The sequence below is a fragment of the Delphinapterus leucas genome, chromosome 16 (genome assembly GCF_059928025.1).
Source record: "Delphinapterus leucas isolate spDelLeu-1000000601 "Yukka" chromosome 16, BTC_Dleu_Yukka2, whole genome shotgun sequence".
Taxonomy (NCBI): domain Eukaryota; kingdom Metazoa; phylum Chordata; class Mammalia; order Artiodactyla; family Monodontidae; genus Delphinapterus; species Delphinapterus leucas.
In genome coordinates, this window is record NC_143144.1 from 65,201,693 (window position 1) to 65,213,973 (window position 12,281).

Genomic DNA, 12,281 nt, shown 5'->3' on the forward strand with positions numbered 1-12,281 from the left:
GTGTGAAGCTCATGGGATATTTGGGTGGAAAGGCGTATGTTGACGTTGGGTAGAGAGTGAGGGTGGAGAAGGAAACGAGAGGAGGGAGGCAGGGGAACAGGCTTCAAGGGGGGTCAGCAGGGATGCAGGATGGCCTCTGTGGGCCCTAGACACTGTGTCTCCTAGTGAGCTGGCTCTAGGGATCAGAAACTGGAACCAGTTTCAGCCTGCAAGGCAAGGAGGCTGGTGCTACTCTTTACCAGGCTTGCTGATCACCAGACCTAACACAGCAAGGGAAACTGGTTCAGGTCAATGACAGAATGACCCTGCTACTCTTCTCACAGTCAAATCAGAGGTGGAACTGCACTACAGTCCCAGCTTTATGAAGTTCTCAGAGCGAAATCATATTCCTAGTTTTTCCCGGCAAACTAAACAAAACAGTTCCCACAGGGCTAAACTATCTCAGATTACAAATTCTGAAATGCCTTTTGTCTTTCTTAAAAGTCAGTATCGGGCTTCCCTGGTGGCGCAGTGGTTGAGAGTCCGCCTGCCGATGCAGGGAACACAGGTTCGTGCCCCGGTCCAGGAAGATCCCACATGCCGCTGAGCGGCTGGGCCTGTGAGCCATGGCCGCTGAGCCTGCGCGTCCGGAGCCTGTGCTCCACAACGGGAGAGGCCACAGCAGTGAGAGGCCCGCGTACCGCAAAAAATAAAAATAAAATAAAATTTAAAAAGTCAGTATCATAAAACCTGAGGTCTGACATTCTAAGCTGCCATGCCTGCAGACCTCCATTACTCCTGGCAACTTGTGACAATTAGTACAGGATGATCATTTCTCTCACCTATAGCGCAGAAGGCTGAGGGCTTGGTGTTTATACAACTGTAGGAAGAGCAAAATCTTTCCATTCTATCAAAGGCATCAAAAGCTTCTGAATTATCTCATTTCCCTCTGGCATAAATAATCGTATTTAAAAGCACTGTCATCCTCAAGGAGTTTAGAGAACCAGTATTTCCCATCCCTACTTTACGTGGTTTAAGAAAGAACGAACTTGCAACTTCTTTTGGATGGTTTCAACTTTGCCAAAAATTTGCTGAACACTGCAAACAACACTTCTGGCTACTAGAGTGAAGGTGACAGGCAGGGAAATGTCATGAATTTGATGCTTCTTATCACCTTAATGATATTTTCTGCTTAAAAAACAAAAAACAAAAAAAGCAATTAGGTGTCAGCATTTTATCAAGCTCAGAGATAACTCAAAATGTTGTTGGCTACCAGTCAGCCAGAAACACTTCACTCTCAGGAAGAAATTAATCAATGGACAACTCTCTATTAAATGTTCACTGTGTTCAAGGCAGAGTCGGTAGAATCCATAGGAGACAAAGAGACATGTTAAATGTAATTTCTGCCACCCAGGAATTTACAATCTAGGTAGAATCTGACTGTCACTCTCCTGTTCAGAAACACTCAGGGTTCCCTTGTCTCAAAAGGATTAACTCCTTATCCTTCAACAAGACATCCAAGGACTGTTCTATACAAAACACATCTCTTTTCTAGTTTTATCTGTTGCCACTTATCCTTGCAATCTGCTACAACCCTGACCTCCTTGCTATTCTTTGAACCACCATAAATATTCAGGTCTCTGGGGCTTCCTCAATTTCCAACGCCCAGCTCCAATGCCACTTCCCTCCATGAAGCCATCCCCACCTCTCTGGATAGAGCTTGTTGCTTCATCTGTGCTTCTTTAGTATTGTATGTTTCTACTACGGCTAAGCACATAATTTTTATTATTTGTATACCTGTCTCTTTCATTAGATTGTGATCTAGTTGTTAAAAAAAATTTTAAATATAATTTCTTGTGCTGGGATAGGGACTGACATAAACAAACCCCAAGTACATGGTCAATGAGTAACTACTTGATGTACAGACATGTATGTTTAAAAAAATAATGTCAATTCAGGGCAAATGAAATTATTTATTGTGCAAGCCTACTGCCATCTTGATACATAGTAGGTTCTCAATAATAATTAGCTTAATTATAATCATAAATGCCCACTGAAATCACAGTTCAAAGAATGATGGGCAAATTATACTGTACATTGGGTTGTAGCACATTCTCAAAAGTTCAGAATTAGGGTGAGTATGGTGTGTTTGTTGTTCATCATTTAAACCAGCCTAATCAGAGATCACTGTGATGTTTAAAAATATGGCTGCAAAGATAGACTAGGGTCATTTCTGAACCATCTCTAATGCCAGGCTGAGAAATCTTGAGAAGTTTGCTGTGTGTATGTGGTGAAATAGGACAGCAAGTAAAGATTTTGAACACAGAGGTGATACACACAATACTGAAGATACAAAGTTAGACTTGAATCTGACAGCTATGTAAGAAATGGATTAGCAGGTATCATCAAGCTTTTTCTTAAAGCACAGGATAGTAAATATTTCAGGCTTGTGGACGACAAAATATTTGTTGCAACTACTCATTTCCACAGTTGGATCATGAAAGCAGCCACAGACACTATGACTATAAGCCAGTAGACTGGGTTCCAAAACCCTTTACTTACAAAAGCGGTCCATGGGCCAAATCTGACCCTCAGGCTGTAGTTTGCCAACTTCTGGATTAGAGTAACAAGTGGCTGAAAGTTAAGGCAACATTTCAGAGTCTATTTAAATGTACTGGTGTAAAATTTTGGAGGCTTGTACCAGGGTGGCAGAGTACAAATGGAAAGAAAAGAACAAAAGGAAGAGAGATAACAGGGGAAGAAAGAAAACGGAACTAACTGGATACTATAGGGAAAATGAGGAAGAATCTAAGATAACTTGTTAAGGTTTTGAAAAAATGAGGATGAGAAGAATAGAAGCATCATTAACGGGACAGGGTCTTCTTTGTTAGATGTAAAAAACTCTCCTAAAAAGGCTGGAAGAAAGCAATTTGAAAACATGCACATTTGGAAACCAGAAACTTGAGGTAATCAAAGAATTCTAGAAAATTCTGGTGCTGGGGAGGACTTAAGATTATTTAGTCCAAATCTGTCATTTTATAATATAGCAGGGTGGGTGATGCTTAAATCACAGATCAGCAGATGACTGTCAAACCACAGTAGCCCCAAATCATGTTTTTTTTTGCCCTACACAATATTGGTCTTCAATATGTTTTAAAAACAAGCATTTCAAAATCAGGAGTTTAAACACCAAGCTGGAATTCTTGCTTCTCTTGAAAAAAAAAAAGTTAGAAGACCCGTCAATACTAAGGTGACATTGCCACACAGCAAAATTAGCTGGAAGGATGGGGCATTAGCTTCTGCTTACAGGATATGGGCTCTCCAACCGCTGGAGCAAAAAACATGCCATCACTTACGGACTGCCCTTCTGTGGTCCTAGTGGGCTTCTGAGTCTGTGAGCCCTGATTTCAGTGTCTGGGCCTTGGAATCAGACCACCAGGATTGTGTCCTAGCTGTCACTTTCCTGACTGGTAACTTCTGTAAGTTTCACCATCATGAGGTGTGGAATAATGTTAGCGCCTACCTCATAGGATTATTATGAGGATTAACTGAAATACTGCATGTAAAGCACTGGCACACAGTAGTCACTCAAATATTAGATACCATGATTATTGTCATTATGAGAAACTGAAGCCCAGAGAAGTTACATGAATTGCCCAAGTCCAAACAGTCAGTTGGTGGCAGAACCAGTAATAGAATTCATTTCTCATGACGCCAGTGTGATTTCAAATACTCTGAGAGTGTTCTAACACAAATGCAATGGGGATGTTTGGAAAAACCTGACAAAAGTATGCACTGAACAAAGAAGAAAAGGAAAAAAGAACAAGTCAGATATAATGATGGGCCAATATGCTGGACCATTTCCAGGTGTTACACCCAAATGTAGCGTATTAGAACCAACATATGATAATGTGCCTGCAACTTACATTTCTGCCAAAGCCATGTAAACGAATTCTAAACATTTATTCTACCATTTGTGACATAGAGTAAAAACCAAGGCATATCTCAAATCAAAGCTTGGTGACTTGCCTCCTATCCTGGGGAACAAGTGTAGGTAGAAAGACTGGCAAAAATACCCTGGAGCGATTTTCTCCTGTTTATGAATTCTAAGTCCCTGTCTGTTTCAAAAGTGGAGGAGAAAAAGTGCTAAGTCAACCAACTTCAGCTAATTAGTTCTTTCTATTTGGTGACTGTAAATCAATGACAAGCAAACTTCTAATACTTTCACCCTGGCTGAGACGTTTGCTGCCACTCACCATCCATCACGTCTGCCTGGAAGTGGCCTCGCTGAGCTCTGTCTAAATAGCACCCAGTTCTCTGGTTATATGCATCCCCTCTTTTCTGTAGCCTATAAGAAAATATGCTGGTGGCAGCTGTTTGTAATAAGCTGAAGGCTTTGTGAGATCAATTGTAATGCAAAGGTCATTTGCATTACAATTTGCTAAGCTGTTTACAGATTGCAATTTGTAAGGTTATAATGTCACATGCTGTCAATAACTCTAGGTAGAGAATTAATGACTGTTAATAGGTCATCAATTCTTCATTCTTTTCCTTCAACACTCATTCCCCTAAGAGCTTTAATACATTTCATTGAAGCATGATTCCTTGAACTTTGAACTAAAGGTTTCATTTGTTTATGAGGAAGGAAAAAAAACAGGGTGGTACACCATAGCTAATTCCTTAACAAGTTTCAAGGCATTTGAACCAATCAAGACCACAGTTCAGATAGGAGCGATTCATAAAGATTATTTTCCAGGTACCCAATAATGCAGGAAATGTGTTTATGTTGTCTGTATCCATGAGGCTTAACACCTATTCCTGCACACACACACCCCTCAAACAAGCAAACAAATAAATAAATAGAGGAGTCAAAACTTGCTGAAATGCACCACATACCGGAAGCTAAAGGAGTTCCAGCCTGTTTGAAAGAATGCATTTGCTGTAACTGTGCACTGCCCGGAGTCTGTCCAAATGCTTTTTCTGGGAAAATAATTAAATTCTAGTGAGATTGTAAGTGCTGAACTTGTTGCACCTGGGTTTTGGAGGAGGTTATAAACTTCTTCAAGTATCTGATGACAGCTATGGACACTACACATACCACTTCTCATGAACAATGGCTGTAAACAAAATTCTGGGGCAACCTTCAGAAGCTCATTTATTTAACTCTGGGTAAAGAATTTTGGTTATAGAGATGCAGCTGATCTTTCTCCTACAACCAATGTGCTTTCAGGTCAGATGGAGGATAGAGGCAGACGATGTAATCACTTCTCCTAGGTACTTATAATCATAGAGGGTTCAAAAGAATAACTGATTTTTCATCTTTGAGAATGTTTTTCCCTGTCTCCAACTTCAGGCTGAGGCACATAAAAAATGGCAGTGCTCAGGAAAATAACCAGTTATCCAAAGAGAAGACAGGTAGGACAGGGCTCCACATCACGGTACCAGGGGGCATTTAACAGACTATTTGCTTTGTTGTTTGTTTGTTCTTCCCATCACCTCCTTCCCTGAAAATGCCCCCCCCAGCTATTTGATTCTTCTGTGTTCCCTAGGATGTGAAACTCTCAGGGATCTCCTGTGAGAAGCTCAGAAAAGCCTTTAAGCACCAAACATTCACTGAGTGTTCCTGAGTTTCTGAGCCCCAAACCCAATCAAACCTATAGGCTTCCATCATTGTTGTAGAGTTCCAGATCCCAGGTCACCAAGAATCAGACATCAGTACATTAGCCAAACCATGGTAATTATTTATGTAAGGATTTTGGTACCTGGAAGTGGTCGGGTATAATTAAAAGAGTTAGAACACAGTCTTGGATTAGATTGTGTGTAAGAGACTGAATTGGATTCTTTAACCGCAAGAAAGGCCATTACTGAAATCTGATCAAAGAAAATACAATCTTTAGACTCAACCACACTTAATGCCTATAATTCTCACTGTACTGACTAATTAGAATAATATGAATACAGATTAGTACATCTTAATATATATTAAACACAGGGGGAATATACATAACTAGAGCTAAATAAATATTGATAGGAAGGATTGTTAACAAAGTTGTGTTTCTGCCTTCCAAGGTAAGGATCATGCTTTTTCAATGTACCGTATATTCATTAACCAAGACAGCTAGGCTTTCACAGTATGTTAGCCCGTGGAATGTGGAAATATAAACAGAGAACTGTGCCCAGTTTCAAAGATAAGAAAACTAATTTAGATTTTAAGGTGGGGTGGAGGGTGGGCACCCTTCTATTAAGCTATTACCATTTCCAGAAATCTATCTGAACTCAACAGTTAAGAAAAATATCTTTTCAAGGCACTCAGCTATTAAGATAAGATCTCTGTTGCCTTCTGTTTCTGTTTCTTTTGCTCTCAGTTCCATAAAGGAATCAATATCACAGGTAAAAGGTAAAACCAGGGCAGCTGAATATTCTATAAAATACAAAGGTCTGGCTTGCTGGTTGTAAGTTTACTGGAACCACATTTTAATGCATTTTAATATTATTGGATTACCATAGTTTGGTTAAAATTCACCCATTAATATGTTGTTTACCACAGTGTTTATTTTTTTAAGGACAGGAAAAAAACAAATAAAGAACGTTTTGTTAGTCCTGAAAACAGACTATGGAGAGCTCTTAGATACCAGAGACCTTATTATATTCATCTTATATCACCAGTGCTTAGCTTCCCTGGCACAGGGGTATTTATAACTGTTGGTCAAATGAATAAAATACCAAAGGTGCTAAAAAAAAAAAAAAAAGGACATTCAAACTAGTGTTAGCTTTTAAATATTTACTTTGGCAATAATATACAGTGTATTGCCTCACTAATCAGAATAATTATATGTACAGTCGCATTCTGATGTTATTTTCTTATATAATCTATCACATAGGCAGGAGACAACCCAGTGTATAGAATTCCAAAAATCTATAGTACATAGAAATTTGTATATCTACTTACTATAGAAAATCTATAGTAAGGTAAAATAAGTAATTAGTGCTTCTTTTTCTATAAGCCAATGGGGACCCCCCACCAAAAACAGCACTGCTTTTTTTCTGTGACATAATAATTGAACGCAGTCAGCCATTCAAGTAAAAAGTGTGTCCTGCTTTCCAAGGACTTATTTGCGTTTTTATCACTACTAGAGTTCCCCTACGCCCATGATCTTTGAAGCCAGACTGTGCCCATATAAGTAGCCATTCTTATAAATAATAACTGCTGATAAACATTTCTTTAAATCTATACAATGTGCACTGCCATCTCGGCCTTTACCACAAAATTCTGAATTGAAGAACTTAATGCAAAACAGCAAGAGCAAAATCACCAAACAGCAGTAACTGTGATGAATTTTCCAGGAGGGGAACCAATGGCATAATTCTTGTGACCTCCAACTTGTCTAGGGCCCTAATGGCAATTTGTAAAGGTCACCTCTAACTTAGCGTTTATACGTAGGGTAAAAGTTAATAAGAAAACGGACAAAGTTTTTTAAAGGCCAATTGTTAAGAAATTTTAATGCAAGATCTAATGACTTTTACCAATTTCTGGGTTAATGGAAATTACCAACGCACTTTATATAACAGAGGAACTGGAGTGTAATAAGGGACCACATATTTAAACAGGCCCATATATTTTAATCAATTATAAAAGAGAATCATAAAACTAAGAAGTCCCATTGAAGTATTATTTCAATAATCAAAAGGTGAGTTTTCAATAGAATAGAGTACTAATTTATAAGTGAGAGTGATTGGTTTATCTTTTAAACCAACTTGGAAATATTTCCAGTGACACATGCCTATTTACTAACATGTAAATTGCCTAACCAATGTCTCAAGTATTTCTCAGATTTCCCTGCAAATCTGTAGGTGCAGCTAAACCAACTTAATTTTTCAGAAATGAAATAGTGATCACTATTCTTAATAATAAGAATTACCATTCTGACCATTGTTCATGAAGTACTAAAAGATATGGAAGTGACTTTTATCTTTATAAGCACATACTTATGAACATATTTCAGAGATGCTTTTAATCCTGAAACCTCACAGACACATAAATACAATGAAAACACTAGCAAACATGAACTACCTTCTCACTGAGTTGCTTAAAAATATGCAAATTTTCAGAGTTCTATGTTTTCCATGCATGTCTTCCAAAGCCTTACAAGTGGAAACATGAAATCTTTTAAAAATCAGGTTGAAATTACCAGACCTTTGACTTAGAATTAGAAAGTGGATTTTTCTTTTTCATAAATACACCCTTATGTCTTAGACCACATAGACGAACCAGAATCATTTATATTCAAAGACACTCCAAATGCCTAGGAAGAAGAAAGAAAAGAAGTGAGCATTTACAGAGCGTGTCTTATGTGGCATTCCGTTAAGTCTGTGCATATACTATAATCTCAGTCAAGCTTCACAACAGCTCTATGAGGCGGAGCTGTTGCTTACCAGCAACCTTACAGACAATGAAGTGTGACACAGAATGCCCCTTTCTCCAAGGGTTCAGTCATTCAGCATCAGAGTCAGAATTCAAACCCTGGTCTCTTTGCTCATAGATCCAGCATATTCCTTCACATCCTTATGCTCTACTAGTGATCATGAGGTAACAATTAAAACTTTCTTAAGAATCAACTCCATATTAGATAATAGCTTTGTCTAAAATGAATTTTCAAACATGAATAGTGGTTTGTTTTTTTTTTTGTGGTAGGCGGGCCTCTCACTGTTGTGGCCTCTCCCGTTGCGGAGCACAGGCTCCGGACGCGCAGGCTCAGCGGCCACGGCTCACGGGCCCAGCCGCTCTGCGGCATGTGGGTTCTTCCCGGACCGGGGCACGAACCCGTGTCCCCTGCATCGGCAGGCGGACTCTCAACCACTGCGCCACCAGGGAAGCCCCAAATCACTTTTTTTTTACTGATGTTCTAGGATGCTTTTCATTCTTTTCTGATTTTGTTCAAGGTGGATTCCTTCAGTACCAACTTTAACAAAAAGTGATAAAAACAGAAATATACTGACACTGTTAGAGTAAGGCCACTTCACCAGACTCACCCTCCTTTCCTTTCACTGTACTACAGAAGAATATGGGGAGCCATCAATCTGACCTTTCTTCCCATGCCTGGTGCACTTCCTGTAACGAGTCCAATTAAGTCATCAAAAGAAGCAACAGGAAAGGCAGAAGTGAACTCTACCTCACACGTCAACTGTGAAGAGCACCTTTATTCTATAAAATGTGAGTTACACCATGCCCACATTCACACAGGGCAAAGGGATCTATTTACTAACTCCCAAGATCTAAAACAGAGGTGGGTTTAAAATTACTGTTTTCTCAGAGAGGTACCAGCGGAAGGGCAGCATCCATATCTCAGCTGACACAGGTGGTGGATGAAAAATACATTCTCTCTGCTTGTCGCTGGCTAAGGTGAGGCTGCTTAGTAAAACCCGGAGCTAGAGGGCTGAGAATTATGCCAGTCCCTGAGCTCAATTTCTCAGTATCCAAGAAAATCTGTCTACTTCTAGGGAGAAACTCACCATTTCTAGGGAGCCACTGGGTTGAAAAATGGGTAGATATTTATTTATTTATTTATTTAGAATTCTCTGCAAGAGGGCAGCCTTTTAAAAGTAAAGTAGGGCATTTCCTAGGAAGCGTTTTACTGCTTTTCCAGAATTATGCACTAACTGATGCCTGGGTATGAGTAAAAAAAAAAAAAAAAAGTTCATTAATATTTAGCACTCATGTAGCAGTATAAATGCATGCAATGCTCTACAGTAAATAAAAATCAGGTCTCAAAATGTGCCTTTTTAACACAATTGTAACAGAGAAATATCTTTAGACTTTGTAATAATCTCCCAGGGGAAACAGCCAAAAGTCCCATCATGTAAACCTAGAGTATACTAAGAAAAGTGGAGGAGACTATTCTATAAAACACAATCTTGTACTGATGAGACAAGGATCAAACGTCCCTAGGAGGGGCTTTTCTCCTCTAACTTAAATGATGTTAGAATATTGCAAGTGCCTTCCCTAAACTCTCACCCCCCACCCCTTCAGAATGGGGATACCCCTTCTGTATCCCCATTCTGTCAAGTTCACTAATAGTAAGCAGTAACCTTGATGTATGGGGGAGTTAACTCTCTCTCACTCCTTTTCTTTACCATCCATCTGCAAGCCTGGTCTATTCCTTGTCTGCATTCAGCAGGACATTGCTGACACTTTATAAATCTGACCCATAATGCGATTTCCCCACCAGAGCCTCTTCTCATTATCCACCACCACCATCCTCCCTCCCTTATCACACAGGATTTCCAAGTTGAAGCAACTGGTCCCGGGTATGCCTTCAGCGACATTGTCCATTCTAAAGCAGAATTTCTCTTTATGTGCTCATACTACGTTAATTCAACTCCATCCATGTTGCTGTTAATATTAAAGGTCATTTACTGAACAGGTACAGAAACGGCCACATTGCAAAAAATAGTCTTGTAATGAAGATGCCTCTGAAATAGTATATAGCTTTCTTTTTAAGATCATCTGCTCAGAGGCAAGTAGGAAGAGGAGATAGTCTCTTTAGGTCCCTTCAAACCAACGTATCTTATCCAGTCCAGGTCTGAATGAACCAAACTTTCATCCTACTCTGAAAACTCAAGTTCTTCTCACAGTCTACACAGCTTTGGAAGTCTACTGCATGTTTTAGATTATTCTTTCATCTGAAAGAATGCTGCTACTGATGTCATGGTGTATGACTGCACAGATCACAAGGGCAAACGGAGACCAAGTGGTTGCAATTAAGAATAACAGGATTTAAGAAGCTTGGAGAGCATCTAAGCCTTCATCTTCCATTTTCTATTTCTACCTATATCCTCTTCATTTTGCACGCACACATACAGCTAATGCAAAAGGTCTACTTTTACCATTTTTTGGGGTTTTTTTGGGTTTTTTTGCGGTATGCGGGCCTCTCACTGTTGTGGCCTCTCCCGCCGCAGAGCAACAGGCTGCGGATGTGCAGGTCCAGTGGCCATGGCCCATGGGCACAGCCGCTCCGCGGCATGTGGGATCCTCCCGGACCGGGGCACGAACCCGCGTCCCCTGCATCGGCAGGTGGACTCTCAACCACTGTGCCACCAGGGAAGCCCAAAAGGTCTACTTTTAAGACACTGAGCAAATTGATTCCTAAAATAAAATAGGCAAACAAACATGACCAATAGAAAATGCAAAAAAGATTGCAATTCCATTGAAAGAGTTTATAATGTAAAGAGATTTATAGATACTTCTTTTAATCGAGGCAGATTATCCTCTTGCGAAATGACTGATGATCTTTTGTGCTTTTCATAGTTATAATCATTGACAAAATAGGTTTGCTTAGAGGAAGACTCATCCATAGCCATGGATTACTGGAGCACAGTTATTCTACATCATGTCAAAATGAAAGCTGTTACTTTTTCACCTGTTCAGTATTCTATGAGCCTAACTAATCTGACTTATGCTTCTGTTCAGCCATTTGTCAAATACCAGGCACAGCACAGAATTTTATGTTCTGTTGCCTTACACTTTACATTTGACATGTAAGGCCCTTGGGATACAAGAGAGCTTTCCACCCAAACCAATGCCTACTCAGCATGTGGTCCAGAAGTGAGAGTGTTATTGTAGCTTCCCGGTGTCCTGGTTGCAGAAGTCAAATAGCTCAATAATTCTCCCCACAGTGATGTGTTTGACAAGCTGGATGGGAGATAACACCCTCATCCTGGCTTTTCCATTCCTCAAATATATGGAACAAAAACCTAAAAGAAGGAGAACACATGTGTAGCCAGATTTAACTGGTGAGCTGGGCTGAAATGTTTGAAAGTACACAAATCTTAATCGTAGTGGGCAGTTCTAACTTGGAATTTGATTTTTTTCTGAACAGATCTTCTATGTTTGAGTCCTCAACTTATGCCTGCCAGCTGTACTGACAAAAGTAGTTATGCCTTTGGAACAAAGAGAACCAGAGAAAGATGAGTACTTGATTTTCAGCCTTGAACATCACTAATAATTATCTGTTTTCGATTAAACAATTACCCCTGCAGCAGAGCTGGATTTTAACTTCAAGGTATGTTACAGAAAACACTAGAAGGGGGAAAAGGAAAGCCTACATAGGGAGAAAGGGAACAGAAGGAGAAAAAGAAGAGAGATAAGAAGAGGAAGAAGAAGAAGAAAAAGCATGAAGTTGAGGCGGTACAAAATCATTTTTGCATTTTCCTCTTGTAGCTTCATCTTAAAACTATGCAAACATCTCATTAACTTCTACATTTAGACTCTGATTCTGATGGTAAAAGTAAATTATTCTTTTCAG

At 39.6% G+C, this 12,281-nt stretch overlaps 1 protein-coding gene across 1 annotated transcript in view; it reads right to left on the reverse strand.

Moving 5' to 3' along the window:
• SORCS1 (sortilin related VPS10 domain containing receptor 1) overlaps positions 1 to 12,281 on the reverse strand; it is a 554,727-nt gene that overhangs the window by 382,472 nt on the left and 159,974 nt on the right. The gene's annotated exons all lie outside the window — the stretch shown is intronic.